This window comes from Lotus japonicus, chromosome 6, assembly GCF_012489685.1.
Source record: "Lotus japonicus ecotype B-129 chromosome 6, LjGifu_v1.2".
Lineage (NCBI taxonomy): Eukaryota > Viridiplantae > Streptophyta > Magnoliopsida > Fabales > Fabaceae > Lotus > Lotus japonicus.
The window spans coordinates 12,170,735-12,176,532 of record NC_080046.1 but is presented as its reverse complement, the minus strand read 5'-3'; positions in this window follow the sequence as shown (position 1 = coordinate 12,176,532).

The following is a 5,798-nucleotide window of genomic DNA, read 5'->3' as shown; positions in this document are numbered from 1 at the left end:
CTATGCATCAGAAATTCTGAACACGTGTTGTTGTCTCATCAGAGTCAGTAGTGGGCACACACACTCTGAAGTTACCTTCTGGACTAGACATCTTCTGATCAAGAAGTATCATAGTCAGAGGTTCTGATCCATCTTCACTCTGGACAAAAGTCCATGTTTAGATTTTTCAGAATAAAATTAAATCTATCTCAGCTAAGGGCTTTGTAAAGATATCTGCCCATTGATGGTCAGTATCAACAAACTTCAGAAGAAGTACGCCCTTCTGTACATAATCTCTAATGAAGTGATACTTTACCTCAATGTGCTTTGCCCTTGAATGCAAGATAGGATTCTTGCTCAACGAAATTGCAGCAGTGTTATCACAATAGATTGGGATATTGCTCTCAAGGATCTGATAATCCTCCAGCTGATGTTTCATCCAGAGCATCTGAGTGCTGCATATTGCTGCTGAGATATATTCTGCCTCTGCAGTTGATAGAGCAATGGTTGATTGCCTCTTGCTTGCCCATGAGACTAGATTGCTTCCCAGAAATTGGACAATTTCCAGAAGTACTTTTTCTCTCTGTTCTATCTCCAGCATAATCAGCATCACAATAACCTGAAAGCTTATACTCTGATGTTTTCTTATACATCAAGCCAAGGTTAGTGGTGCCTTTCAGATACCTTAGGATCCTCTTAACAGCAGTTAAGTGGGTTTCCCTTGGATCTGATTGGAAACGAGCACATAAATGAACACTAAATAATATGTCTGGCCTAGATGCAGTTAAGTACAGAAGTGAACCTATCATGCCACGATAGAGCTTCTGACATACTTTACCACTTATATCTTCTTTTTCCAGAATGCATGTTGGATGCATTGGAGTCTTGGCCACTGTAGATTCCAGCATATTGAACTTCTTCAGAAGTTCCTTAGTGTACTTGCTCTGATGGATATATGTTCCTTCTGGTGTTTGATCAACTTGTATTCCCAGAAAGTACTTTAATTCTCCCATCATACTCATCTCAAATTCAGCCTGCATCATCTCAGAAAATTCTTTGCATAGAGATTGATTAGCAGAACCAAATATAATATCATCAACATAAATTTGCACAATTAAGATATCATCTTTATAAGTCTTGCAAAAGAGAGTTGTATCTACTTTACCCCTTACAAACTCATTCTCCAGAAGGAATGAGCTAAGTCTCTCATACCATGCTCTGGGAGCTTGCTTCAGACCGTAGAGTGATTTCTTCAATTTGAACACATGGTCTGGTTTCTTTTCATCTTCAAAACCTGGGGGTTGATGAACATAGACTTCCTCTGAGATATAACCATTTAGGAAGGCACTCTTTACGTCCATCTGATGTAGAACTATGTTGTGATTTACTGAGAAAGAAATCAATAGTCTGATTGCCTCCAGTCTTGCTACTGGAGCAAATGTTTCAGTGTAGTCTATTCCTTCCTGCTGGCTGTAGCCTTGAGCAACTAGCCTTGCCTTGTTTCTGACTACATCTCCTTTCTCATTTAGCTTGTTTCTGAATACCCATTTTGTTCCAATAACATGGACATTCTCAGGCTTCTTCACTAAGCTCCAAACATCGTTCTTGGAAAATTGATTCAATTCTTCTTCCATGGCCAGAATCCAATCCTTGTCCTGAAGAGCTTCATCTATGGACTTGGGTTCAATTAAGGACACCAATCCTTTCAGACTCAGCAAGGTCTCTTCAGAGGGTCTGAAGGCGGATCTGGTTCTGACTGGTTCATCTTTGTTGCCCAGAATCAATTCCTTAGGATGAGCTGCAGTGATTCTGCTCTTCTTCAGAGTTTGTGAGTTAGAGGGACCAGCTTCTTCCTCTGGTTCATCTTCCTCTGGCTCAACTTCCTCTGGAGCTTTGCCTTTGTCAGAAACATTAATGCTTAAATCTGCAAACTTTTCAACTAGCTTTGACTGGTCAGAGTCAAGCTTATCATCAAATCTAACATGAATAGATTCTTCAATAGTCTTAGCATCAGTATTATAAAATCTAAAACCTTTAGATCTATCAGAATAACCAAGTAATAGACACTTAGAAGATTTAGCATCAAATTTATGCAATCTATCCTTAGTATTGAGAACATAACAAACACAGCCAAAAGGATGAAAATAAGAAATGTTGGGTTTTATGTTCTTCCACAATTCATAAGGAGTCTTATTCAGAATTGGTCTCACAGAGATTCTGTTCTGAATGTAACATGCTGTATTTACTGCCTCTGCCCAAAAGTGCTTTGCCATGCCAGTTTCTTGGAGCATGGTTCTAGCCATCTCCTGAAGAGTTCTGTTCTTCCTCTCAACAACACCATTTTGTTGAGGAGTTCTGGGACAAGAGAAATCATGTGTAATTCCATAGGAATCAAACAGACTCTCAAACTTGTCATTCTCAAACTCTCCACCATGGTCACTTCTGACACGCACAATTCTACAAGCCTTCTCGTTTTGCACTTGAGCAATGAAGGTAGAGAACACAGCATGAGACTCATCCTTGCGGGTTAGAAACTTTACCCATGTCCAGCGGCTATAGTCATCAACGATAACCATCCCATATCTCTTGCCACCTATAGACTCAGTTTTCACTGGTCCAAACAGGTCGATATGCAGAAGTTCTAACGGCCTTGAGGTTGAGACAACATTCTTTGCCTTGAAAGGGACTTTTGTGAATTTGCCTTTCTGACATGCTTCACAAAGAGCGTCTGAAGCGAACTTCAGATTGGGTAAGCCCCTGACAAGGTTTAGCTTGCTCAGCTGAGAAATCTTTCTCATACTGGCATGCCCTAACCGTCTATGCCATACCCACTGCTCTTCATTAACAGACAGAAGGCACTTCACATTCTGAGCCTCCAACTCAGATAATCTGATCTTATAAATGTTGTTCTTCCTCTTGCTGTTAAACAGAACAGAGCCATCGATCTGACTTACAGCCCGGCAGGACTTTTGATTGAATATAACATCATAACCCTTGTCAGCTAATTGACTTATAGACAATAAGTTATGTGTTAAGCCGTCTACCAATAAAACATTATCAATGCATGGACTACTATCTACACAAATAGTACCAGTACCAATAATTTTACCCTTTTCATTTCCTCCGAAGCCAACTTCGCCTCCAGGCTTAAGTTTCAGCTCTCGGAACATACGCTTTTCTCCCGTCATGTGACGCGAGCATCCACTGTCCAGATACCATGATTGGTGTTTCAGTGGAGCTATCAAGGATATCTGCAACATAGATAATCTTGTCCTTAGGTACCCACTTTCTGGGTCCTCTTTTGTTAGTTACCCCAAAGGTTCTGATCACCTTGGGTGTCTCAACATGATATTTTAAAGGAATATTTGCATGATATTTAGTCATAGAGAAAGATCCCTTTTTAAGAGGGTTTTTAGCAACTTCAGCAGGTACAGGATCAGGCAATATGGTACCAGAGGGAACAAAGCATTCATACAAGGATTTAGCTTTAGACACAGAAGGCTCATTTCTAATTGGTTTAGAATAGCCAATGCCATGCATTCCATTTCTGCTTACACCATAGATCATTGAAGCCATTAAGCTTCTATCTACGCTTTTAGCCAGGAATCTTTGAAAAGATTTTTCATACTTAGATTCATGCTTACTATCAGAGGCATCGCAGGCAATAACTTCTTCTAACTTTGCAATTTGATTCTTAAGCACAGAGTTAGAATTAACTAAAGCATGGTTATCATTTTTCAAATCAGATATGATTTTCTCATGTTCAGAAGGAGTTTTAGAGACAGCAGATAAGTTCTTTTTCAGCTTCTTATGCTTAGACAACAAGGAGTTATACTTATCCATGATATCAGACAAAGCATGTTTCAGTTCAGAGGTAGAGAAGGAAGCAAATACCTCATTTTCATCGTCAGAGTCTGGATCTCCTTCTGATTCTGAGTCAGAGTCAACAGCTTCCTTTGACTCTGTTCCTTTGTCTTTAACAATAGCCATGAGTCCTTGGACTTCACCATCAGAGTCAACATCCTCTGACTCTGATTCATCGAATGTCACCATCAGACTCTTCTTGGTCTTGAAGTGCTTCTTTGGCTTCTTGTCCTTCTTCAATTTTGGACAGTCACTTTTGTAGTGCCCTGATTCTCTGCACTCAAAGCAAGTGACTTCCTTGATTGATGACTTCTTCTGACCTGAGGATTCAGACTTTCCTCTTGCCTTTCCAGAGCCTTTGAACTTGCTCTGCCTGTGCTTCCAGATGCGGTTGAGTCTCTTGGAGATCAGAGTCAGCTCATCTTCATCAGAATCTTCTGATGCTTCTTCAGATTCTTCTTCTTCAGCTTGAAGAGCCTTTGACTTCTCAACCTTAGCCTTTTCAGATTTGGATTTCAAGGCTATGGACTTTTTCCTGAGATCTTGCATCTCTGAGCGCTTCAGCTCATGGCATTTCAAAATGCTGATGAGTTCTTCTAAACTCATATTCTCAACATCTCTCGTGAGCTCTATTGAAGTCACCAAAGGCATCCAACTTTCAGGAAGACACCTGATGACCCTTATGACGTGATCTTTTGTTGTGTAGCTCTTGTTGAGAGGACGTATGCCAGCTACAAGCAGTTGAAATCTGGAGAACATTTCTTCAATGGACTCATTTGGCTCCATGATGAAGGATTCATACTTTTGGATCAAAGACAATGCCTTTGATTCTTTGACTTTCTTGTTTCCTTCATGAGACATCTTCAGAGAATCAAAAATGCCTTTAGCAAACTCACGATCTGTAATCTTCTGGTACTCCTCATAGGAGATAGCACTTAGAAGAATTGCTCTTGCTTTATGATGTTGTGAGTACAGCTTCTTTTGATCTGCAGACATCTCTGACCTTGGGATCTTTTTGCCATCTGCATCAACTGGACGCTCGTAGCCATCCACAATAATATCCCAGAGATCTGCATCGAAACCCAGAAAGAAACTTTCCAGTCTATCTTTCCAATATTCGAACCTTTGACCGTCGAACATAGGAGGCTTTGCGTTGTAACCATCTCTTTGAGTTTCACTGGTGGTGGCAGCCATTGTTTTTCACACCGGCCCGGATCACTGAACACTGTTAGGTGTGGTAATCAGAACTTGCGCTCTGATACCAATTGAAGGTATGAAAAACGGTAGAAAGGGGGGTTTGAATAACGTTTTCAGTACAAAACTACCACCTTAAAGATTTTAACAAATCTTTTCGAGAACTAAGTGCAAAAGATAGAGATAGAAAAACACACAAGTATTTTATCCTGGTTCACTTGATAAATCCCTCAAGCTAATCCAGTCCACCCGTTAAGGTGATTTCTTCCTTCTTAGAATGAAGGCAATCCACTAATCAGATAATTGTTACAACTGCACTTGAAACCTACAAGTGACTAACAATACACTGACTTAGCTCACACTAAGATTCACTCTCTTAGTCTTCTCTAGGATCCGATCAACCTTGATCTCCTAAAGGAATCACCACTAAGATTCACTCTCTTAGTCTTCTTAAGGATACTGACCTACCCGGTCCCTTAAGGAAAATCAAACAACTGTTTGAGGTTGGTGTTTACAAGGGTATGCTTCTGAATAAGCTGAGTGTAAACTAAATAAATTACAAGATGAAAGAAAGCTTAGAATATTTTGAATGTCTTGCGCGTGTGTTGCTTCTTAGTTTCTTAGCCGCTTCTTTCAATCTTCAGCCTCTATATATACTCCAAGGATTAGGGTTGAGCGTTGCATGGGAAATGCTACCGTTGGAGGGCAGTTCTGGAAAATCCAGCTTCTGCTGTGTCTGAGACTGTTAGGTAGGTCGTCAG